At 40.4% G+C, this 27,233-nt stretch overlaps 1 pseudogene; it reads right to left on the bottom strand.

Moving 5' to 3' along the window:
• Positions 1-4,737: 4,737 nt before the first annotated feature.
• LOC102485539 (lupus La protein pseudogene) lies at positions 4,738-5,949 on the bottom strand (annotated as a pseudogene).
• Between the last annotated feature and the right edge of the window lie 21,284 nt (positions 5,950-27,233).

Below are 27,233 nucleotides of genomic sequence, written 5' to 3'. Positions count from 1 at the left end.
CCAAAAATAAATAAATAAATAAAAATAAAATTGCCCAGAGCTGCACAGAATGGTTTATCACCTGTTGATGATAACCTGTATAGTATTCTCAACTGGACTGGCCTGAGGCGTATTTTGTATGAGTAAATTCTCTTTATAAGCTAAATGATGTACAGTGATCAAATGTTTAAAAAATAGTAAGAATAATAAAAAAAATAAATAAAATTAACCAGATTCCAGTATTTCTGAGTTTATTATTATTTTTTAGAGGTTTTTGCCATAGGACACATGCACTCACTAGAGAGACAGACAGAGACAGTGAGAGAGAAAGTGAGAACTCGCTCCCTAGGGAAGATGGCCGCCCTATAATCCCTTCTCTGTCCTCTTCCTGAGACCTTGGGCATGCATACATGCCCAGTGTGACTTTCAAGCCACCAGGTCAAGTACAATTTGCTTTCCCCTAATTGTGACTGATTGATTGCTTAACAGGCTAGGAGGATATTTGGAGACTGAGATCAACAGACACAAGATACCCTAGTCTTTAAACAAAGCTATCTCAAGGTGATTTACTCAAAGAAAATCATAGGAGGCACATTTATTGAGTATATATATATAAAAGAAAATCAATAGAAGCTTAATTTTCTTGAATCGAATCACATGAAACTCAATGGAATGAAATGGAAATGTTTGATTAGCTTGAAATCATTTAAATTAAACTGCATTGGGACCAGAAGATGGTGTAATGGTTATGTCACTGGACTCCCACGTAGTCGACCACTGTTCGAGTCACAGACCTGGCAACTTAAAACTCATGCCTGGAGCATGTGCGTACACCCAAAGTCCCGAGAGGAGAATGGAGGAGGAGGGATTTGTGGCATGGCATCCTCCCTGGGGACTGATTTCTCACTTTCTGTCTCTCTGTCCCTCTGGTGAGCACACACACACCCTATAGCAAAAATCTCTGTAAAAACAATACAATGTCATTTGAAATTTAATTAAACTGAATGTTATGCTGTATTTCGCTCCCTGATTTCCCATGTTCTCCGTAAAGTTTGAGGTGGGAGTAGAGATAGGGAAGAAGCATGAACAGACAGGTCGGAAAACCGCAGTGTAAGCTCCTCTCACACCTCACGAGCCTGCCTTCCTCCAGGCAAGACTCTGTTTCCCTACGTACTAAACCACAACTCCTCCTACCCACAACAAACACAAAGTCTTCCTGGCTGGCTATCACCAATTAGAGAGAATGGAGGAAAGCGCTCAGGCAGCCTAGTTGGCGCTGAAGTGGGAAGGACTGATGGATAGCAACACTGTGGCATATGCTTCCTGGACCTCCCCCTACTCCTTGTTCCAGGGCACGCCCCTGGAAACCTGCTGCTAATGCACTGAGTGTGCCTGACAGCTTGGCCCAAGCATGGCAGACAGGAAGAAATAGAATGAACGTCCCGTGGGAGTAGCTCTTAAGCAATGGTAGATGAGGTCTGAGGGTAAGTATCTAACTTCCCTATCCTCTGATAGGAAAATTCTGTAGTGTATTTGACATTTCATTTCAGCACTCCCCAAAGGAATTGCACTGTGGCTGCCCATGGCAGTCACCTCTGCCACAGCACACCCTCGCTTGGTGATACTGTCTTTCCTGTCTCCTCTCACTCTTGTACCACTTTTTCCCAGGATCATCTCCAAACAATATTTGCACTCAAACCCTTGACTCAGGGCCTGCTTCTAGTAGAATGGAAGGCCAATTTGTGTTGCTCCTTTCAGAGAGCCAGACTGATGACCCAAATAGAGAAATTTTCACAGATCAGAGAGTTGGTCCAGAGGAGAGAGGGTAAATTACAAGAAACCCAGAAGCATCATTAGAGGTGGTTGTATTGTCTGCCTACAGAACGGGCAGGCTGCCATGGGGAAAAGAGCTCCAGGCAGAAATCAGAAAGCCTTAGGACAACCTGCTCTTCCCACCAGCTCATAGCCTTGCCTTTCCATCTTCTGATCTTCAGTTTGTCTCTTCCAGAAATTTGCAGGATTGGATTATTTAATCCCTAGAGCACTTTTTTCCCTATTTTTTAAAATTAATTTTGTATTTCATTACTTTTTAAAACTTTGTACTTTATCACTGTACATCTTTGTAGCATACAAACTAGAGCACTTTTCAATCCCCAATTCCCACGAAGCCATGGAAGGGAATGAAGTGCCTAACACTTCTTTAAAGGCGTGTTCAACAAGTAATAAATAAACAAACTTTTCACATCATGCCAGCTACGTGAAGAAGGGCTGTTTAGTCAGGCATGCAAGATGTTCCGATCTGTCTAGACACACTCCTCCTTTTCCCCAGGATGCCTTTGGCCACATTTGCTCTGACACTGTGACAAGGTGTCCTTTGGCTGCAGATAGAGATTTTTTTTGGGTGGTAATTCTGATGCCATAAAGTCAGCTATGGACCTATCTATAGTTTTAGTGCTATTTGTCTTTCCAAGTGGAATGGGAGACATTTATCCAGAAACTTAGCCAGCTTGTGCAACAGAAGTCAGCAAACATAACTCCTGATTTAGCTCTCATGCATACCTGCCCATCATTACCTTGACTTCCTGCTCTCATTTCTCACCTTCAATATCGAAAAGAAACGTCTAAGCTGTTGAATTGAACCCCACTCCCCCAACACTAGCAGTCAAGCATACGTTCTGAGGAATCGTTGGGCAACTTCCTTGTTGCACAGCCATCACAGAGCGTACTCACAAACCTAGACGGGATAGCCTGTTACACACCTGGGCTGTGTGATATCGCTCACTGCTCCCAGGCTACGAAGCTGGGCAGCACGTCACTGTACTGAACACTGTAGGCCCCTAACACGTTGATAAATATTTGTGTGTCTAAACACATCTAAACTTAGGGAAGGTACAGTAAAAGTACAGTGTAAAAGATTTTTTAAAGCAGCACAGTAGGTCTACCTGCATCAACAGCACTACAAACACATGAGTTCATATGCTGTGTTGCAATGTTACATAAGGTCACTAGGTGACAGAAATTTTTTACTCCACTGTAATTGGTTTTTTGCAGTGTTTTGGTTGTTTTGTGTTTTTGTTTTTGCTTCTGTTTTGCTATAGTGTGCATGTGCTTGTCTGAGAGAGACAGAGAGAAGGAAAGTGAGAAATCACTCCCTAGAAGGGATAACCACACTGCAATCCATTCTTTTCTACTCTCCTCTTAGGATTTTGGGCACAGAACTACCCAGTGTGACTTCAAGTCACTGTGTCTGAGTTTCGAACTGTGGTCAGCCCTGTGGGAATCCAGTGCCTTAACCCCTAAACCACCTTCCTTCTGGCCCCATTGTAATCTTATGGGATCACTTGAGTCACAGTTGTGGTTCGTTGTTGACCAAAACATTGTGACTATAATCCCACCCCAAGATCTCTGGACAAAGATCTTAGAGCAGAGAAAGAGGTGTTTTGACACCCAAATTCAATACTTGGACTTAAAACTTATGATAACCTTGGCAAACAAATTGTAAAATCCTGACCCTCCAAGTATAATGGGCTTTGTTTTATGTTAAGCTATGGGTGCTGTTGACAGAATAAGTCTAGTCTCTGGCTTAGAAAAGAAATACTAGAAGTCGCTGTTAGTAATTAAAGAGCCTTTTCAACACACAGCCAGTCAATTAGACAAGCATGACTTAAAAGATGTAATTATAAAACATTGACCTTTTGTCTCTTAAGCTGTTTTTGAAACTTATTGAGAAAGAGTAGATGAAAAAATGATCAGGAAATAGAACTTTTTCTTTCATTTTGTAATCCACTAGTCATTTTAAGTTACAAAATGCTATCTCAATGCAGGTTCTGGAAGTATCTGGCAAGAGACGTTGAACACTTAAACCTTTACTCACATTTGGATTCTCCTACTTCCCAACACCCACCATAGACTAGGTGAGCAGATACTTTTGGAGAACAATGCATTTAGCATCTGTTTTCTTTCTTTTCGATCTTCTCCACCCACTGACCCCATTATACACCCCTTAAACCTCAAACAGAGAGAGCCACCAAGGAGAAGTGGGAGAAAAAGGGCATTTTGGCTTCAGTAGGTGACTTCACACTCTCTGAACCTGCACTACAACTCCTCTCATGTAAGCAATGCCTCAGTTACACCCAGATGTTTCCTCCAATCCCAGATTTCCCAGGATGAGCTCCATGTTCATTGTGCCATTTAAATCCAAATGTATTCCAGGACAGTCCTCTTGGGCAAGCCTGAAAAGGCCCTAGGCTGATTCTGTTGCCATCTGGACTGTGAAGCGTGCTCTTGCATCCCTCGTTCCTGGGCAATGTACTCTGTTCTCTCTAAATTGTGGCAGATTGCTCTCATGTTCCTGAAATGATGATCTGTCTCAGTTTTGGGATCTGCTACCTTCAGGAAACCTAACTGAAGCTTTCCTTTGTTTTTTTTGTTTGTTTGTTTGTTTCTCTTTTATATAGTGTATTTTTCATTAGTTTGTACTAATACATTCTCATACAATTTACCAAAAGAGTCTTCCTGTTGATACTTGAATCATCTGAAGAACACAAACAGAACTATGTATTTTTAAAAAATTCTCATGAGGGCAACAAAACAAAATGAAAAGACAAGTTAGACAACAAAAAAATTTTCTGTTCTTACAGGTGGACACTGAACTAGACCTAATTTGGTTTGGTTTTCTTCTTGTCTTTGAAGACAAAAGGCAGCTTAAACCTAATTAAAATGAATACAAAATCTGTCCACTAAATCACTGGTCTTCCCTCATGATGCTTTCTGTTGTCTTAGTGTGGGTTCATGCATGTCTATTTCTTCGCTTGCTCTTTTCACTGGTTGAGCTGTGCCATGTCCATCACTGACCATCACGACTGAATTCGGTTTTCTTGCCCTAAAACTGTACTTTTCCTTTAGCAGGCCCAGGCTGAGCAGCTTTATTTCCTTTTTTTTTTTAATTTGTAATCTTTTATTTGGAAATTTGATTGCAAATTGATACCATTTGTTCAAGGATTCTTGCTGATCTTTTATGATTTTTTTCAACAGTGCTTTTTCTACCTCTCCTTTTAGTATTTCCCAAGTGATGGTTTGTTCCCTAACTGTAGGTTACCACTATTTGCATCTTTGACTTTTTCTAGAGTTTTCTTGGCTTTTTCTTTAAACAAAATTACGCCCTCTTTTGCTCCTCTAATAAATCCTTTCCATCTTATTTCACCATGATTTGAGAAAAGGATGTGCAAATCTTCTCTACAGGTCTGATCATCTAAGTCACCTGAAAATTGCAGCAAGCATCCAATCTTTTCTTCTAGAAATTTCATTTCAGCATCTTCTGCTAACTTTGTTTTTCTTCTTGCTCTTGTTTAGCTCTTAATTTTGCTTCCGCTTTATGCTGTCTTCTTTCTGCATTTTTTTTTTCAAAGTAATCTTCCTTGAAAAGTATTAGCATCTCTGTACCTTTGTACTCCTGACCAAGGGTCTCTACAAACTTTTTTGCAGGTACAGTGTTTTCAAACACAGCAAATATTGATCCCTTAAATGCTTCTGCAATGTTCTTCTCATCTGAATATTTAGTATTTTGCCTTTCTCTTCCAGCCATTCTTTTGTATCATCAAAGGTTGCATCAGTTGGGAAGCCTTTAATATAAACAAATCTGTTTTTTTACATTGTTTTTATAGCCATCAGTCACTTCAGGCAAAGGTTTGCTTGAAAACCTCCTGATTTTAGTTTTATCTTCACTGACCTCCATGAGTTCTGCCTTGGATTTGCTCAATGCTTCCACCAATAATTAAAGTCTGTCGTTAGATGGTTTAACCTGTTGAATTTTATCACTATCTCCAAAGGTACCCAGCCTTCATCCAGCTTTATCTGTTCCTTTAAAAACTTGTCCCATGGCAAATTGAAGTCTCCAAAATAATACTCAATTTGCTGGCAGATTTTGGCCTCCAGAGAAGCCAATTTTTCATCAGCAGCATTTTCAGCCATTGTGACTATCTTTCAGGCCAGGTCCCACAGACGTGTCCCCCATAACTGAAGCTTTCTGAGTGGATCCATTAAAGCCCTTTGAGCATTAGAAAGAAATAGTCTCCAAAATTTCAATCATGACAGGGGAAAGAACTGGTGTTTACATCGACCCTTCATATTTTCAAAGTAGGTAACCTGGTACAAGAACCATGAAACTGATTCCTGGTTCTCCCAGGTGTGAGGGCCAGACAGTGCTGCAGCAGTGCAATGCATTCTCTGTGAGGCTGATCCACACGGGAAGGTTCTAGGTTTGCACCCAGAGACCTCCCTGAGTATTCTAGACTCACAGGTGCCCATGATTTGATACCGGCTGAGGGCACAGGTAGATTGCAACATAAGGACCCTGTTAGAAAAGTTATCTCTTTTTTTTCCCTTGCTTGTGCAAGAAATAAACTTTAGGAATTTCCCAGCATGGTCTCACTTGTTATCTAAAGTCTACCGCATTTATTACATGTGTGTGCCTCAAAGAGGACTTGAGTTTTAATATACCATTTCTAAAACATTTCAGTGATAGATTGTTTCTACTAGGTGCTTTAGAGAGTACGTACGACTTTTAGACCTGTGCCTTTAATATAGTATGCACTTTAAAAATGTCTATGAAAACTATTAAAGATATATTTTGTATTTATTTATTTAAGAAACCAGAGAGCCCTCTGCTTTGCAGTTGTTTCCCATATCCTTGAAATATAGTCAATCACATAGTAGGTACTGAGTAAGTATTTGTTAAATAAATAAATTGAAAAGTATTTTTAATTGTAAAACAAATTGAACCATTTTTACGTAGATTTAATAAACATTTGTTGAGCATTTGGTGAGTATTAAGGAGTTATGGGAGGTGCTTCCTTTGTATTTCTTTAATGCCCAACCCTACTCCTCCAAAGCTACTTATTAAACCATATTGCAGTAGGGCTTTTGCTTATCTTCATTCATCGCTAGTAAAAAGCAGATACTTTTCTATCTGAATGTCCAGCAGAGGTAAGGACAGGAAGAAAGAAAGAACTGAACAAATGCATGATTCCTCTGTTGAATAATGTTGAAAGGAGGAAGATAGTAAGTTATCATTTTTTATGATGAGCACATTTAAAGATGTATTAGACAGATACATGAAAATAGAGTCCAATGTCTCTAATTATCAAGGAACTCAAATCAAAACAGTAATGATCTACCAACACGCCATTCATAAAATCAACTATCCAAAACTAAGAAAAAAAAAGATGATGTGTTAGCAAAGATGTGGAGAAACGGGAATGTTTGTACACTGTTTTGGGAAATGAAAAATGGTGAAATCAGTAAGGAAAACAGCATGGTGGTTCTTCAAAAAATGATATAACTACCATATTACCCAGAAATCTCACCTCTGGGTATATACTCAAAGGAACTGAAGTCAGGGTCTTGAAGAGGTATTTGTACTTACATGTCCTTTACAGTATTATTTATGATACCAACATACATACTCAACCTAAGTGTTCATCCACAAATGGATACATAAAATGTGTTTTATGCATAAACTGAAATGTGACTACGCCTTTAAAAAAGAAGGGGATCCAGTCATATCTGACAGTATGGATGAACCTGGAGATCGTGTTAAATGAAATGAGTCAGTCACAGAAGGACTTTGACTCCGTTCTATGCTTCCACTTACAAATATCTAAAATACTCAAACTCTGAAAAACGGAGTAGAACGGTATATGTCAGTGTCTGAGGGAAGAAACAAATGAAAACTTGCTGTGCAATGTAAAGATGAATTATTTCTAGAAATCGCTGTACTATATACTATATGGTTAACAACACTATGTAGTGCATTTAAAATTTGATTAATAGGATAAATTACCCATTACCTGCCCTTAAAAAAAAAAAAAAAGAGAGAGAAAAGAAAATTCTTCCAAAAAAAGAAATTAAAATAAACATTGAAAGAAGTGCTAGATCAGACTGAGAAGAACATGGAATAGATAAATACTCAGATCTACACACATCTTCATACACACATGTACATATACACATACGCACAAACACAAAAAAGTACTAGAAACGGTGACTATCTGGGTAAATATAAAATAGTTTTGTTCTTGTTTCTTAATGTATTTTAAAAATAACTGACACAAAGGAAAAATAGCATATACAAAACTAAGATGTAGAGGGGACTATGATAGAGGGGATGAAAAGAAGAAATGTGAATTTTTTTTATAAGTCTTTTGTCTGAAGGATACTGAATTAGTTCAGAGTAGACAAAAAAGAAAACAAACAGCAAAATTATAAATAAAATATATTATTAGTAGCTATGTAAATGGGTAACAATACCAATAATGGCAGAAACTGTCAGACTGTACTAAAATGCAAGATTCAACCACATGACGCAAATTGTTAGATGCACTTTAAATGGAAAGACAAAATGCACTAAAGATATTTAAAATGTAAATGTATACACACACATATATATCATATTGACACTAATCAAAAGAAAATTTAATGTATGCAATCAATATTAGACAAAATAAACTTTAGGACAAGAAGTGTCATCAAAGATAAGGAGAAGTATTTTAATGATAGCATGGTCAACTCACCAAGAAAAAGCTATACTGAGTACATACTCACCAGACAAGAAAGTTGGCATTACATAAATGAAAACTAAAGAACAAAAGAAACAAACAGATAAGCACAGAATATTAGCTGATGATCTCAACACTAGTCAATCAATATTAGCTGATTATCTCAACACTATTGGAAACTACTATCAACTAACCTGACCTTATTTAGTATTTATAGAACACTAGGTCTATCAACTCAAGAATTTGGATTCTTTTCACCTCTCAATAAAACACAGTGGCCTGGAAGATTTGGAAGAATTTCCTAGAGAACATGAAGTGACTTGATAGGTAAGATATAATTTGGGTTCTCTGAGGACAAGATGAAGGAGGGACCATCTTTAGTCCTGGGGGCTTCATGCTCCTCTCAGTTGTGTATGTGCACTGTTATATGTCCATGGGAAAGGATCGCTAGCTTCAATACATCCCCAGTGGACCTGGGATCCGAAAATATTAAGGGTCATACAACCAGGTGTAGATGGACCCCACAAATTCAGAGAGCAGGGCAAGTTTGGCTACTCTTCATCCACAAAAGTCTACAGCCAAGCACTCTGGCTTCTAGAATTGTGTCTGCTCAAAGGGCATTGAGGAAAATATAATGAGAATTTAACTAAAGAAGATGAGGTTGGGGACCAATTCAATCAACCCATTAAATATTAACATATCTGTCTCATTTGAACTTTTCTCTTGCTCATATGCTCACAAATATTTGGAAACATTTTGAGAGATGCATAATAAAGCAAAAACAAAAAGCATGGACTTCAGAACCAGAAAGATCCTGATTTCAATAACCTCTACAATGTCACTAATTATCTACAGCCCTGAGCAAATTACTCAATTTGTTTGCTTTGTTTTTGCTTTTTACCCTATGAAAATAATAGTACCACGCACTTAGACTTCTTGTTAAATACAACAGATAGACCATGTTCAACAATATGTTACATGCCCTAACTAAACTAATCCTCATGACACTTTATAAGAGAGATGCCATTTTATCTTCATTTTGCACTTGAAGAAAGTCAGTCACAGGGAGTAATGCTGTTTGTACCATCACAAAGCTAGCAAATGGTGGAGCTGAATTATAAACTCAACCGATGTAGATCCAGATTCCTTCCCAAATCTGAGGATGTGCATAGTATATAGTATAGTTAGGGCTGTAGTCAAGGCCACACTGCCCACGTAAGCAACACGTGGGGCACATGGTGGGTGTCTTGTGCTATAATGGGTTAGGGAAGGATGCCTTTTTCCCATTCCCAATCTTTCCTTCCACATTGAAGGCCTATTAACATAGTGCTCTTGGTCTCACTGTACCCTCACTTCCTACACCCCACTGGAAGAGGAAAGATGTATCTAATGGGTAAGTTTTAGTGAAAATAAAGGAAGGCATGCTTAGGCTGGTTCCTTCTCGCTTTCTTCTTGGAAACAGGTTCGTAGAGGTGCATTTCTCCTTACTGTTCTTTACCCCAAACCTGGTAATCCGGCATTGCCAATGACGTGGGCAGTCTCTTGGGCAGTTTCATTAAGATGTATCCCTCAGTCTTGCCACTGTCAATCAAGACTCTAGTTGCCGTATTCTTGTGTCTTATTCCTCAACCTGTTTAGAGTATCCAGGGAAGAGGTAAGGAGCAGTTATTGCTCCTCCCTGTCTCTTGACCCCAAATACTTCTCCAAGTTTATATTCTGTAATGGGCTATGGAATTTTTTCTGGACTGCACCAGCTCAGTCCAGCTTCTCTAGACAACCCCAAAAATGGCTGCTAAGTAAGTAAAGATATCTGTGTTTTATGGTAACTTGTTTGCAGGCAACATCTTGTTGTCCTGAGTCACTTCTTTCAAAGTGCCCTACCCTATCAACTATAACATTTCTGCAGGAATTGGCTAAACTAGGATTGCCATGGCCTAGCCTGTCCCAGCCAACAAAAGCAATTAATTCCAGAGAAAGAAAAGTGTCCATAGCACTGGAGGTCTGAAAAAACTGGTACCAAGATGATTCGAGCCAAGAAGTATTTAAAACAGACTCGACCTCCTAGTCCTTTACTGAGCTCATACCACTCAAACCTGAGAAAGGCCATTTCTCATTAGTTTTGCCAGCTGAGAGTCACACAATCATTACGCTCTGTTCTTCCACCCTGAGAATATATCCAGCTTTGGACTAGAATTAAAGACTCCAGTTCCCATGGTTATGCCGCTGATGTTTGATGTGGTCCTCAATCTCATTCTTGTTCTGCCAAAATGAAATATTTCCACCACTGTCCCTGAGGTCATTATAATAAATAGGGTAGATGAGACTTATTCCATTCATATTTAATTTTTTGCATTTAATTTTTCAGTGAAACTGAATTTAAAAATGGAAAGGGTACTCCACTGTAATTGGATGAATTCAGTTCATAGAAAGACTTGGAGTGGGAAAATGAGTTGTATCCCTACTCCCTGGAGTTAACTTCATTTATTCATTCATTCTACAAATATTTATGAGCACTAGTATATTTAATGCTAGAAAGATAAAATCCTTTTTCCCAGAAACTGTATAGTGTGGAGAAGATGACAAACAGTTAAATCAGTGAGCATATAATAATACGTAATAAATTGTAATGTTTGCTACCTTGAGCTCATAAATATAATAGGTGAAAGAGAACAAATACGGTATGTGCTGAGAATGCAAGCATAGAATCTACCTCAGACCTTGAGTTGGAAAAAATAATAATTTTCAGATGAGACCTTTAAATTCAACATTAAGAATGCCCTGGAGGGGCCAGCAGGTGGCATAGTGGTTAAGGCACTAGATTCCCACATGGCTGACCATGGTTCAAGTCCTGGCCAGGGCAGCTTAAAACTCATATGAGGTGCATGTACATACATGCTCAAAACCTCAAGAGGACAGAGGAGAAAGGATGGTGGTGTGGGGTGGCGGTATTAAGTCCTGCTTTTTGTATCTCTGTCTCTCTGGCAAGTGCATATGCTTTATAGCAAAAATCTCTCAAAATTAATTAATTAATTAAAATTAAAAATAAAATGAATGCCTTGAAATCAGTCAATCAGATAAAGGAATAAAAGGGTTTTCAACTGAAAGAACATGTGCAAAGTTAGAGGTTTAAAATTGCAAGACATTTGGGGCCAACAGATGGCATAATAGCTATGTCACTGGACTCCCATGTAGTAGACCGTGGTTCAAGTCCCAGACCTGATGGCTTAAATTCATACCAGGCACATGTGCATGCATGCCCAAGATCCCAAGATGAGGATGGAGGAAAAGGGATTGTGGCAAGGCCATCCCCCTGAGGAGGGAGGGATGATTTCTCGCTTTCTGTCTCTCTCTGTCTCTCTCCATCTTTCTGGTGAACACAAGTGCCCTATAGCAAAAACTTCTCAAAAAAAATAATAATAATTGCAAGACACTAACTTACATTTGAGGAACTGTAAGGCAATTTTATGGTAAAAAAGGATTATACACAAAATCCTATCTTCTGCCAGAAATGTTTCATAGTTTAGTATCCAGAAATGCTATATAAAGAAGTTTGAAAAGATACAGAAGAAAATATTTTGTTATTGACCTAAAAATGACTGTCATCCTGTTAAAGACAGACAAATATCATTATAAAATAATGCATACCAAGACGTATAAAGAAAGGGAATTAGAAATTGAATTACGAGAATACCACTGAAAAATAGGATAATTTTGTTATCTGAATTTTTCTCTTGAAATAATTACCTTCACTTTTTTTATTCAAAATTATTGAAAATCCTTCTTAAAAATTGATACAACCCCCTATCATAAATGTAAATAACTTAAAAGGTGCCTGGGAAAAATAAATGTTATGTAGGAGTAGTGCTAGTAGCACAGGTAATAGTGATGAAAGGAGTACCTGCAGGAGGAGTGGTGAAAGGAGTACCTGCAGGAGGAGTGGTGAAAGGAGTACCTGCAGGAGGAGTGGTGAAAGGAGTACCTGCAGTAGTAGTGGTGAAAGGAGTACCTGCAGTAGTAGTGATGAAAGGAGTACCTGCAGTAGTAGTGATGAAAGGAGTACCTGCAGTAGTAGTGGTGAAACGAGTACCTGCAGTAGTAGTGGTGAAACGAGTACCTGCAGTAGTAGTGATGAAAGGAGTACCTGCAGTAGTAGTGATGAAACGAGTACCTGCAGTAGGAGTGGTGAAAGGAGTACCTGCAGTAGTAGTGGTGAAACGAGTACCTGCAGTAGTAGTGGTGAAAGGAGTGCCTGCAGTAGTAGTGATGAAAGGAGTACCTGCAGTAGTAGTGGTAAAAGGAGTACCTGCAGTAGTAGTAGTTACAGTCCTAGCAGGCATACTGCTGATAGTTATGATATTAGCAGTAAGCACAATGTACCAAGAAAAATATCATTTGGCTTTTTTAACCCTAAACTGTGCAAAACCCCAGGGTCCTTATTCCGAGTAATTCTCTTTGTGCAGGTATATAACTGAATGCTCAGGCAAACTGTACTGGAATCCAAGAAGTCTAAAGTTGAAGAAACCTTAGAGATCTGGTACTTCAAGTTTGCTGTAGGTAGTCTCCATTTCATAGTTCATATTCCCTCAGAAGAGTAAAAATTTATTACCTGAGACAAATTATCTGAAATTACACTTTGCCAGCATTTTATCATGTCATATTTCCATAGAAAAGGACAAATGTGAAGGCGACTCTAAGAGCAATTGTTGTTAGCTGCACTTTAAAATATTCCTACTGGGGGTGGTGGCAGGTGGTGTGGTAGTCAAGGGCGCTGGACTCCCACATGGCCAACCGCAGTTCAAGTTCCAGACCTGGCAGCTCGCTCGCTCTCTCTCTCTCTCTCTTTCTCTCTCACCCCTCTTCTTCTCCTTCTCCTGTCAAATTAAAATAAATAAAGTTGAATTTAAAAAAACTCTGCTAGGGCTATCAAGTGGTGTGGTAGTTAATGTGCTAGACTCCCTCATGGCCCACCATGGTTCAAGTCCTGGACCTGGTAGCTCACTTTCTTGATTTCCCTTTCTTTCTCTCTCTGTCTCCCTATGACAAGTCAGAATAATAATAATAATAAAATTAAATAAATAATTATTTTTTAAAAACTCTGCTATCACCTCAGTCATTTTCTCTTCAAAGTCCCATTCCCAAATTCCACATTTCCACTCTAAGGAAATTATCACTCCCCCTTTATGTACACAAAGCATATTTGCATGAGCACAATTCCCTATCTGTCATAACTATGGAGATGTATGTCCCTCTGCTATGCTTTTGCCTCCTTAAGACTTTCATTCATGCCTGAGCCATGTGGGTGTCCTGGCCGTTCAGTGGAGTACCTGAATCATAGTGAAAGTGCAGCTAACAACAATTGCTCTTAGAGTCGCCTGCACATTTGTCCTTTCCTATGGAAATATGACATGATAAAATGCTGGCAAAGTGTAATTTCAGATAATTTGGCTCAGGTAATAAATGTTTACTCTTCTGTGGGAATATAAACTATGAAATGGAGACTACCTACAGCAAGCATGGAAAACACTATGTCTAAGTGTTTAATCATACAGTGAACATTAAATGGATATTCATCTAAGTCCTCATAATGTTTGGGGAGTATCAGAGTGATTTTTAAAATGTCAGAAATCAATTCAAAAGAGAAAATCTCAGCTCTTTGTAAGAAACACCCTGAGGCTGTCTTGGGAATACTCTGGAATGTAGAGTCCTTCCTATCTGCTCACTGAAGGACTTTGAGAGGAGAAATGAGAAGCCCCAGCCTGGCTGTCCATACCCCAAGAAGTCATGATAGGAACAAGAGGACAGTTCAGTGGGGAGGGTGATGGAGGATCACAGGGCAGGCAAGGGATGGTGCCAGCAGATGAGCCAGGCAGCATGGGCACAGCTGAAGGAAAGTCAAAAAAGTCCACTATGTACAGTCTGAGAAGTTTGCACATCTATCCAGGCTGGGATGTGCACTACCACCACCCAGACTGTTCCACGAGTCACCAGTTTTCTACCGGGTTGGGATTCCAGGAAGGAATCCAGCCTCTGGAGAGACAGGAAGTGGGATAGATGGGCACACGGGAGAAGGGAGCTCTGATGGGGCACAAGTGTTATGTATCTCAGGAGTATGTGCCCTTTTCAAGGTGCTGCAATGGAGGTGGGCAATATAGAGATAAATGTGAGTTCACAGAGGCAACTCACAGAAGAGAAACATTGAATAAATTTACATTTACAGTACAGCACAGTACATCCTCCAAATAAGTTAAATAACTATCTGGGCTGTTGGAAAAGTCATGACATATTTTTTTCTGTTTTTCTATGCAAAATAGCATCATGACTTTTCCAGCAACCTAATAAAATATATTGAGTGTTTAGTACATGCCAGTAACTATCTAAAGAGCTTTATATGTATAAATTCATTGTAGTCTCATAAATGCTTAGGTCAGTGAAGAAAACAGAGCCCATTCTAGATAGTCCAATAGAAAAACTTGAATGTAGAAATGTAGAAACAAAGATATTGGGAAATCTAAGAAACCAAATAGAGGATGGTAAGGTAATCACAGATTCACAGAAACACAAAGACAAACCCCCAACTGAGGACACTGATATTGAAGACACACGGGGTTTAGGTGGTAGCCAGAGCCCAGAATCTAGGGAGCAGAGAAAACTGGATCCACGATGAAAACTGCGAGGACCTTGGAGAAATGGCTCCAGTCACTTGCTTCTCCCTTCCGTGGCCCTTCAGTCTCCGACCTGTACCTCTCATTGACTGACTATAACTGGGAGGCAGGAAAGTCAGGGGAATAGGTTTTTAGAGAAAAGGTGAACAATGGAGCAAATTGTCAAATAACCAACATAAAACCTATGATGTGCTATTACAGGCCCCATTACACAGATAAAGGCACTGAGTCCAAGGGAATGTAATCGCTTGCTCCACGTCATACAGTTGAACTTCGATGGCCATGTTATTCTTTTCTCTACACAGCCACTCATATGAATAATGGAGTTCCATGAGAACACTAACTCAGCCAGCTGGAGGGCAGGGGCAGCTTCCCAAGGGACCAAAGTAAACATCTGATTCCAAGAACAGGATTACAGAAGAGATTCAAGCTCAGAAATTTTGCAGCCTCAAGAACTAACATATAGCACAGTATACTTAGTACGTATGAAATCCTTAATAAATATTTGTTGAATTAATAAATATATGAATGAGTACCTTACACTGAACAATACCCAGGGTGGAGAACAAGCGGCATGCCAAGAACTAAGAGGAAGGACTGCGCCATTGGGAGGTGTGCCCATGACATCCAAAGAAGGAAGAGAAGATGATGAGGGTGACTGATGTCTATCGATTCCTTGTTGCCCCCTGCCAAGTGCTTTGGGGGAGTTATCACATTTCTACACAACAACCTAATGATATGAGAACTATTGTTATTATAAATAAGAAAGTAGAGCCTCTTGGTGTATGGTAGCTTTCCAGAGGTTAGCCAATAATTAATAACCAAACCCAGGACCTTCTCATTTAGCTTAAGTCCTTCCTATCTCCATTCTTACTGGTCAAGAAACTAGGGAAGACAGGCTGAAGAAGGGAAGGAAGAGAATGCCTAGGAAACTCATTTACAGAGAGCTAGAAATGGAAGAGGCAGGGGGAAAGGGTTGCAAGCTGGCAGGAATAAAATAAAAAAATAAAATATTGAGATGCCAACAAAAATCCTTTCAAATTCTCCCATTGCAAAGGCAATTCCACTTGTACTTTGATCTTTGACCTGGGCCCATACAATTAATTCCACATCATATTTCTGCATATTGCTCTCCAAGGAGAATCAAGTTTACACTTCCCCCTGATCCAAACCATAACAGTACTTAATTAGGTGATAATTTATGTAGTACTTAGCATGAACTTTTGGCACTTGCTGGAGAAGGCTGTACAAGTGTACACGTGTTATCACCTGACTACATCAAGAAACAGGGCCTGGGCATTGGTGAGGTGTCTTGGGCTTTACAAGGTATCAAATGACTTTTATAACCCCATAGTACCTGGCTTTCTAGTAGGCAGAACTGTCTCTAGTGTGTATTAATATACTGAATATTATGCCTACATGCACTTAAAACACTGATTCTGAGCACTTCAAAACAACAAGGAGCCTGGAAAATTGAAGAAACAGATGTTGGATGAATAGTAAACCTTTTCGGGGTCCATCACTCAACTTCAAGGAAGCAATGCAAAGGCAGAAGGGAATCATTCAGACCTACTCAGTGGAAAATAAACAGAGCGTTCCTGCTGGCAGACACGGTCTGTAGTGATAAAGAGGCTCTGGAAAAGGCTTCGACCCTCACACCACAGCCTTGTCAAGAAGACTGACCTAGAAATGGTTCTTTCCAGCCAGTCCATGAGGGTCCCAAATTTTGAAGATGATTATTTAAATAGCACATGCCTATCAAAAGAAAGAAAATCCTGAAGTGTGGCAGTGCCAGACGCGAGTGAGGGTGCAAGCTTGGGCTCAGGCCCTGGCATGATAGAACCACGAGACTGCCTTCCAGCTGCTCCTGGTGCTCATTATGCTTGTGAACAAAGGAAGAATAAAAACATGAAGGGACATTGTTTTGGCTCCTGGCTTCTGCATTGCATCTGTCATCAATCTAAACTCATTCAATTTTCAGAGAAAGTACATATCTCATAATTGGTCTTCTTCTGTTGAATCCTGGAAGAAATGGAGAGATCACAGGACAAGTCACGCTCCCTTCGGAGCACCACCAATCCCTTCAGGCCCATGACTAAATCGGATATACAAAGCAGCTTGTATCTATGAAGCATGGATACAAGGAAATCCACAAAGATGATGCATGCCGTAATCGATCTTATTCTCTACCACATCATCGCTGTCCCCAGAAATTGCAGATACCTCCTTAGTGTGTTAACTTTCTAAGTAAGGGCTACCTGACACATTAGCCTTGAACCTATTCTAGCTGGAACCCTGCCCCAACTTCATGAGTTGGAACCTTGGCTTGCCATATGCAGCTCTGACCCTCTGTAGGACCCTTAGAACTGCAGATTGAATGCTGTTCCTGGCTCTCCTAACTCCAGACTACTCCAGTGAGACCACCACACCCTCTTGCTGGCTCCTCGGTTCATCTGGCTTCCTGGTTGGACACATCTTCCAGAAGCAGTACTGTGGTCAAAAGGAAAGCAAGTAGAGGCTTACAAAATCAACTATGACATGAAAATTAAAAACAAACCTTGTTTCCCCTTCCTGGTATATTTCAGTCAAGCAGAAGTAGCATGTTCCTAAAAATTACTCCTAAACAAATCTAACATATGTCTAAAATAGTGTTGAAATTGAATCTGTAAGTTTCACTAGTGACTTTCTTATTCTTTCTTCAAAAATTATTTTAGTGTCAAAAATAAGTAAAGCCTGGTTCTGGGTACTTTGAGGAAGACAAAGAAGAATGTGTGAAAGAAATGTACCATCTTCATGGAATGTACAATCCAGTTCAGAAAATAAGGACAGAGGCTGTGGTTCCAGCTAAGTAGAATCGTAGGATGTCTGAGCTGGACTATTTCTGGAAGATTATCTAATCTTAACAGCTTAAATTTAACACTTCGTGACTCTATACCAAACCATTCTGTCTTTGAACAACTCTGGATGGTGGCTTTTACATAAAATTAAATAATTCATTAAATTAGTCATTTTAATAAATTAAACCTATATATTTTTGGCTTCTACCAATAGGTCTGTACTCAAAGATCACAGAAAAACCTACATATGCACTACTAGTCATGCTACCTATCAATTTATTTAAATTACTTACCATGCTCCTCACTCCTCCAGAATTCTTTTCTCTCTCTCTTTCATAAACTTGCTATAAGGCACATGCATGCAGCAGAAATAGACAAGGGGATGGCCATGCTGCAATTTCCTCTCTTCTATTCTCCTCATGAGATTTCGGGTACACACGCACATCCACCCGGTGTGTTTTCCAAGCTGATGCATCAGACACTCAAACCACAACATTGGCCCTTGAGATCCAGCTGCCTTAACCACTCTGCCACTAGCTGGCCCCAAATTTTCTTTAGTCCATGATAGTGTTAATTCTTTTTTTTTAATAGATTTTTTTCTATAGGGCACTTGCACTCACTAAAGAGACAGAGAGACAGAAAGCAAGAAATCACTCCCCAGGGGGGGATGGCCATGTCTCCATACCATTTCATTCTCTGCTTGGAATTTCGGGCATACCTGCACATGTGCCCAATGTGAGTTTCAAGCTTCCGTATCCAGGACTTGAACTGCACTCAGCCATGTGGAAATCCAGTGACATAACCACTTCGCCATCTGGTGGTCCCAATTGCACTAATTCTTTCAGTCATGTTTTATGCTATATAGTTGTATGTGATTATAATTATATTACAATTTTAGTCATGTATCACATAATAACGTATCTATCAATAATAGATCCATAATAAAATGATCAGCTACACCCTTTTAACCTAGGTGTGTAGTAGGTTCTATCATCTAGGCTTGTGTAAGTATACTCTGTGATGTTTGCACAGTGACAAATTGTCTAATGACACAGTTCTTAGAACATATCCTCATCATAACTGTATTGTGCCATTCACTTTTCTCTTAATTCCATTCAGCTTGCCTATCCCTTTAGGAATATGGAAATTATGACAATGCCAATATATGAGACAAGGTTTACTTAGATTAAAAAAGAACTGGGCTTTTCTTTTTCTTAAGTTTATATTGTGTTAACATAGCATTTACTTTTTTTTTTTTTTTTTTTGGAGAGGTTTTTGCTATAGGGTGTGTGTGCTTGCCAGATAGACAGAGACAGAGAGATAGAAAGTGAGAAATCACCCCCCAGGGGGGATGGTCACGCCGTAATCCCTTCTCCTCCATTCTCGTCTCGGGATCTTGGGCGCGCACGCACACGCGCCCGGCATGAGTTTAAGCCACCGAGTCCAGGACTCGAACCGCGGTCAACTACATGGGAGTCCAGTGACATAGCCATTACGCTAACTGCTGGTCCCCATAGCATTTACTTTTGAGCCACATCAGTCTCTTGAGTTTACACTAACTTCAGTCTATCTGGATGCCAATTTGATGGCATGATTTATCTATGTGGTTGGCTTGAGGAAGCTAACCACTCACCACAGAATAATCTCTCTCTGCTCCACTGCTCCAGATTGCCTTGACAATCACAGTTCCCCAGCTGCCATCCGACCTTCCAATTTATGCCATCTCTTCCAGAGGTCACGTGAACCTATGTGCTCGTCAGATTGCCAGCTGCTGATGTAAATTTAGTGACGGTAGTGCCAAGGACAGAGCTCCAGTGAACACTAAGAAAAAAATTCCCTTTTCTGTTCTCATCACGTTACCTGCTCTTCTACTACTCTCACCCAAGTTATTGTCATCTCTCAATAGGACAGATGCACAAGCAAAGCTTACCTATCTGCTTGTCTCCACCCTCTCTTCCCCCATAGTCTATACTTAGTACTGTAGCCAGAGAAATTCTTTTAAAATGAAGTTAGATCATGCACAATTCCTCTAACAACTCTCCAATCATCCTCCATCATCTTCCGACACAATCTTATTAAAAACCAAGATCTCTTTTTTTCTCTCTCTCTATTTTAAGGTTTTGGCATAGGGCATGTTGTACCCTGGAGAGAGAAAGTAAAAGTAAGAAATCACCCCCCAGGGGAGTGGCCATGCCACAATCCCTTCTTCTCCCAGTCTCCTCCTGGGAGTTTGGGCATGTGCATACATGTGCCCAGTCTGATTTTCAAGCTGCCAGGTTTGAGACTATAACCATGGTTGGCCATGTGGGAGTCCAGCGCCTTAACCACTACACCACCTGCTGGTCTCTCAAGCTCTTTTTTTTTTTTTTTTTGTTGAGCTTGTTTATTCACATTTTCATAAGAGGAAAAGAAAGAGAGAGATAGTACCCCAGCAGGGTTTTGATTCCTTAATCCAGTCTCAGCCCTGGTTTCTGGGCAAGCAAATGGCCAGCATACTCAGAGAAGTCTCCAGGCTTGAACTAGGAACCTTGCCTTGTGGGATTGCCTCACAGAATACTGTATTTTATCACTGTGCCACCATCTGACCTCCCAAAGCCCTTTAAATGGCTGACAATGTGGACCAATCAACCCTCTTCACATCACCGTCTACCATGTTCACCTTCAAGCACTTCATTCAGCCAGACTGGATTCCTTGCCAATCCCCAAACACACCAGGAAAGACCAGACCTAGGGGCTTTGCACTTACTTCCAGTTCTTCCATGAGATACTCCAAGGCTCACCCCCTCATCAGTTCAAGTAATTTCAATGTTATCTGCTCTTGGGGGCTTTCCTGGCCAATCTATATCAAGCCACAAGCTCCTGGTTTCCCCATCACTGTGTCTCTTGACTTCCCTCTCCTTCTATCAGAAGAGCGAATTCACTTATCTTTCATATGGTCATTCACTATATAGTATCGCAGCATACAAAACAAGCTTCACATCTTTTCTAATTTTTCTCTTCCTTTTTTTTTCTAATTTTGATGAAACAATTACTGTTTTTGCATAACCACAAAAAAAAGAACTAAGACTTACATTTTATAATTTATGTATCAATTATATGTAGTTTCCTGCCCTGATAGATTTTGGGTAATTCAACCCTTTTTAAGTAAATTGCAACAGTTTCTCTTTCTCTCTCTCTCTCTCTCTCTCTCTCTCTCACACACACACACACACACACACACACACTCACCTACCTCTAGACATGCCAAGCGGAACTTCTGGATACGGTTACTCCACAAAAATCTCCCCTGCATAGTTGTGCTAGCATCTGGTCCAGCCATATAGCTCCCCTTCAGAGGATGTCAGGAGAAACAAAAGGCTGATGTTCCATTTCAGAAAACCCGTCGTGTTCTGATGAAACAGTCTATTGATCCCATTAAATAAGGAAATGAGATTAACACGATGTGGTTTCTTTCATGAAACAAGTATTTCCAGAAAGGCAGTGTGGGTACATTGTAGCAGACATATCTGGGTTTCCATCCTAGTTTATCACTTGCTAATTTTGTAAAAACTACACAAGACTTCTCACGTAAGTCTCATATATCTCATCTGCAAGATAGATTTCTACTGATTGCCAGGCTGTGTGCTAGGTGTCAGTGATGAATAAAACTGAGGCTTTCCCCCACAGGGTCCCGTCTGGATCAGGAGGGGAGAAAGAGTACAGGTATGTACAACGTAATGATAAGAATTCTGATTGGAGTTCAGGAAACAGGAAGGAAGAAGAATACCCATGTCTGACCAAGAGTCGAATGTGGAGTAGGACATATGTTGATTTTGCAGGAAGGGGTGTGAGCAGAGGGACTTAAGAGCTCACTAACAGCAAAGTGAAGATAGGATCAGACTGGGAGGAGAGGGGAAATCCCGAATCATCTTCTCAGACTCCAGGCTGCATGTCTATTCCTAATCTATGCAGGTAGCCCTCCTCTCATTAGCACAGCAATGAACACTTTCTACCCTGAGCCCCAACCCACAAAAGCTGCAGACACAGGCATCCATTATGGGCTATTGCCCCTACCTCCCAAATCCCACCCACAAACTTAGAGTCTTGCCTCTCTCAATAGCTCATTAACTAGGCAACACCTTGGAGAAGGCGAAGGAAAGGCCTGGGGCAAACTTGTCCAGTGCTTTCCCTGAAACTTCATTTGTATATCAATTAAACCACAGACCTAGAACCTCATAAGAACAAAGGTGGCCTTATTTTCCATGCTTTCTGAATCACTGTCAATGTAAGTCTTTGTTCTAGAGATGTCATTATAACATTTTAACCTTTCCTTAACAGCCAGCAACTGATTTGGGATAAGGGTATGATCAGGGGACCCATAATTTATCATCTGGGGCCTGAGTCTCAGATCCATCACTTTCTAGCAAGACAATGCAAGGCAGGCAACTCACCCTCCTGGACTTCATTATCACCATATGGAGTCAGAGGGCAGTAATTGTACCTACCTCAGAGGTGGTTGAAATTACAGGTAATACTGCATAATGCCTCAAACATAGGAAGCACTCAATGAACATTAGCTAATGTTAATACCTATTAATTTTATATTTAATAGCTTTAGAAATAATAATAAGTGTGTACCTTGCCCTGGGACTGTGGGAAAATGAGTCACTCACCATGCCTCCAGGAGTTCAGAGTCCAAAAGGGTGAAGTATCAGTCAGGACCATGGCAGGAAGCAGACAGTGTGCTCAGTAGGATCTGGGAGTAGACCTGAAAGAAGAGACTATGTAGAGAGGTGTGAGCGGGACTAGAAATACAAAATAAAATACTCACACAAGATGGTGAAGCACCCAAAGACTAACAACAGCTGGAAGCTGTAACTTCATGTAGCTAGCAGATATTCAAGCTCCCTCAGCCTGGATCCCTAAGTCATTATGTGTGGAGAATCACTTTCTGCTTTCATTCACGGTACACTAGCAAAGGTGAGTAAAAGAAAATGGTTGTGATCAGTCAAAGAGCTGTGGGGCTGTTTGTAACCCAGAATTTTGTAGTCTCTCCTGATTGACACATGTCCTACCTTTATCCCAGGTTCTTTGTGGATACAGAGAGCACAATAGTAAATAATAGTTCTATTACTCTTAGAGTTCCATTCAGTGTTACATAAAACTGCATATAACAATAGGTAGACAAAGAAGAAATTACTCTGTAGGGAGTAAATGGAATAATTTACAAGAAACATGAGTTGTCTTGAAGGAAAGGTAGAACTTCGTGTCCAGATAAAGAACAGAGATGGCTTTCCTAGAAGAGAGATGGTATTGCAAATACATGAAAATCGGCAACTGGTGGTAAGAAGGTGAAAGATTTCACCATTGAAGAGAATCCAAAATTATACGAAGCTTCTTCTATGACTTGGTATAAATTACAAAAAAAAAAAAAAAAAAAAGTCCAGATGGGAAAAGGATAGAATGGGAGCAAAACTCATAATAAAATAAAATGATTAAAAATTTCAAGATCAATTTTAATGATACAGGAAAACCAAAGACCTAAATTTTATCACATAGACATCTGGAAGTTAAAAGTGGAATCTGAGCATCTGACCATACGAGCTAACCCAAAAGTTTGTCATTAGCAGGGACAGCAGAGGCAGCAGCAGAAGCTCTTCTCGTAGTAGTATCAAAGTCCCTCAGAAGCTGAAGGATAAACTGCCTGTGTGCCTACATGTGACAAATGATTTCTATACTTTATTATTGCTTAGCTGTCTGTTTAGCAAGCACAATGCCAGTACTATTCTAGTTATTTTATAAATTGTTGTCATTCTATCTTCATAAGTATCCTAAGAGGTGAGTATATTGCAAGTGAAGAAACTTGATTCAAAGGCCAAGTAACTTTCCCAAGGTTATAGAACTGGAAAGTGGCAGAGATGGCCCAGGCAACGAACTTCAGACCTTGTGCTCTTTTGAGACTATTGTTTTATGTTTTCATCAAATCCTTATCATCAATCGGATTATTTCAGATGGATGCGTTTCATTACTGCATTTTACTGTTGTTGCCATTGTTTATTATCCCATCTTATAGCTGAGTAAATGGGTTCAGAGAGGGATACTTTTGCCAGCATCCCATGGCTAGTTTATGTCAGAGCCCAGGTTTAAGCACAGACCTGGAATCCAAAGCCTATGCCCGTACCACGGCCCTACAAGTAAGTTATTGGCCTTGTGAGTTTTTGATCAAGTCACACAACCTTATCTGGGTCTAAGTCTCCTTCCAGAGAGCTTTTCTAACTGAGGTGAGAGTATCAGTTGAAAATTCTATGAATCAACAAATAGCTATTGAACACCTACTGTGGGTAAGAGAGAACAGCAGGCCATATAATAACCTGTCCCTGACTCACAGACCTTACACCCAGATAGGAGCAAGTCCCACTCCCAACATAGTAAAACAAACCCAGTAGTGTAAGCCAAATAATAACGTGATTGAATGTATAAAAGAAAATTAAATGAAAAAATTAAAAAACTAAAAAGAATTATAGAAACTTCAGAAAGGGCTCCAGAATAAGATCAAGGAGTATGCCTAAGGTCTCAGTCAGTGGGCTCTTGATAGATAGAGGGGAGGACATGGGGTTATACAGGCTCTGATTCCGTGGGAGGGACAGAAAAAGACCAGGTTTAGTTGAAGTGCTGGGACAGAAGAGAAATATTGGGTAAGGGTCAGTATGGGATGCCCAGCGTTCCCAGCTAAAGGTGGCAGTGTGCTCTGTGGTAAGTAGGTCAGCCTCGGTCCAGAGGGCCGTGCTGCGGATTCCAGTGAGAGATGACAAGCACCTTCTGCGTGTCCTTGGAAACACTGCCTGGGCAGAGAATTTCTTTGGCAGGATTCCTTCCACCAGCAGGGAGGCTTATGTGTCAGTTACCAGCACACAGACTTTACAGAGCAAGAGAGATAGAGAGGCAATCAAAGAGAACAAAATTCAGGGAAGTAGAGACAGAAAAGAGAGAGAGAGCACTCACTCACACTGAGACAAAGCCCGGGTTATATTCTACTCATGATCAGCTCGACCAAAACTTAACCTTAAAAGAGGTTACTTTATAAATGCAAGTTAGTGTTAGTGAATTGCTCCATTACCATCAGGGCTGTTTTCATTTGTAAGCACGTGTGTGGTCGCCTCCACATTGAGGAATCATTCACAGCCAGGGAAAACACCCCAAAATCATTTTCCAGGGCATCTGTGCCCTCGTGAAGGCTGCCACGATGTTTTAATTGAGTTGGATTGAATTTCAATGGGGGGGTAGAAGTAGTGCATTTTCAAGAACCAATAATTCTGCAATTTTGTAGGTAGAGAGTACCTTTTTGGCACAAATAGGTAGAAGGTATTTGCATTTCTCGATAGCAGGCATTCTCATTTGGAATGAGACCAGGGCTATCAACAGTGTATACTGTTTCTCTCTGAATCCCTCAAAGAATTCTGAAGGAAACATTCCTAGAGAAGGTCTCCCTGATGATAGGCGCAGTGGGGAGGTTTACCGGATGAAAGGCCTGTAGGAAAATCCAGGAGTTGGTGGTCCAGCTCGAGTCCTTGCTGTCCTGGTCAGCTTCTCAGTGACATCTATGCTCTTTGTTTCCACGGAGTCCACCCATCCCCCTGGAGCTGGTAACATAGATGAAGGATTCATGCAAATAGAAAACAAGAATGGCAGTCTTTCACCAGGCACCCGAAGACTCATGGAGAGCTCTGCCAGAAATCCAATGCGCATCGCACATGAGAAAGCTGGGCTGCAGGAGGCGAGGATTCTGAGTTGATTTCTGTGTTCCTGGCCAACAGGGTTGGAGTAAGTCATTTCTTGTTTTGACATCACAAAGGCCTTCAAACCTTGGAAGTCTTGTGATCCTTTGAGTCTTTGTGTGATATTCAAGTCTCCCACAATAAGATTAAAACCTACTTGCCCCTCCTTTCAATGTCAATACAGCCCATCCCAAAGCCCACCCATTGGTTTGTTTCACTGATTGTCTCCTTTTGCCACAAATTCCACTGGGCTTTCTCTCTGACGCAAGTTCCTTTCTGTTTCCCTAAAGCCAACTTTGCTTTCAAGTCTTCCACTGGACAGACAGCAGCAGCAGAGGGCCAGCTGGGGGGAAAATATTTCACCAGCCGGAGAGCTCCTTAAGTGTTGCCTGTGCACTTTTTCATCCCAATGCCTTGTAATGAAATTGGCACGTGTATTTACGGATTCATATAAAGACCTGCTTTCTAGGGCAATGTTTCTTGCACATGTTGAGTCCTTGACGAGCCTGAGGACTTAACGAAAGCTTTGGAGCCTCTTCCCAGAAGGACACACATGAAAAATGGTAAGGTCAGCCAGGCAGGCCCCAGGAATGATGTCCAAAGAACATGACTAACTATTATGGGATTTAGGCCATGATAGTCACCAGAAATTTGGAGATTTTAAACTAACACTCAATGCAGAAACTAGACAAGATGATGTCCATGTCAGGGATACCTGCTATTCTTGTCCTGCTTTCTTTTCTTCGGGGAATTATTTTCCTGACTTAGTGAAATAGGGCTGATAGAACTTCTTATTTTATTTTACCTTCCAGCTACAAGTGGCATGGTCATGAAGGGTGAGAGCAATGTTCGGTCTGGCAGGACCTGCTTTAGGCCAGTTAGAGTAATTTCAGGAGGTTAATTCAGACGACGGGGAAAGGAGAATCACATTCTTTTCTCTGCAATGACTAGTGCTTAAAATGTTATAAGCTTGGATCTATCAGAAGTGATTTTGCTGCCATGGGGGAAAGAATGAATCTAAGTAGAAAGCCAACACCAAAAAGAAAAAGAAAAGAGAAAAAGAAAGAAAGAAAAGTGGAAAGACACAAAGTCTTCTTGATCCCTCAGTGTGACCCTGATTTCCAGGTTTTATGAATATATAATGTCCTACTCATATAGAAAAAAGATTGCAGCATGACCATCCTTCCTGGGAGCTGCTTCTTACCATCTTCTCCAGTGAGCTCACATATCCTCTGGCAAATTAAAATAAGAAATAGTGGAGTCTTGGGGGAGTGATTAGAGAGCAGGGTGGTTTGCTCATGATTAAGTCCTGGTAGGTTGATAAGGAGAAGGAATGGGCTGGAGACATGAGACACAGACGTGTGTACTCTGCTCCCATCTGCTCACTCCCTGGCCCTCTACCATGTTGTCCTGTCCTGTGATGCCTCAGGATTCCACATCAGCAGG

This window comes from Tupaia chinensis, unplaced genomic scaffold, assembly GCF_000334495.1.
Source record: "Tupaia chinensis unplaced genomic scaffold, TupChi_1.0 Scaffold000138_1, whole genome shotgun sequence".
Taxonomy (NCBI): domain Eukaryota; kingdom Metazoa; phylum Chordata; class Mammalia; order Scandentia; family Tupaiidae; genus Tupaia; species Tupaia belangeri.
Note: the sequence above shows the minus strand (reverse complement) of the source record. Positions and strands in the feature narration are given on the sequence as shown.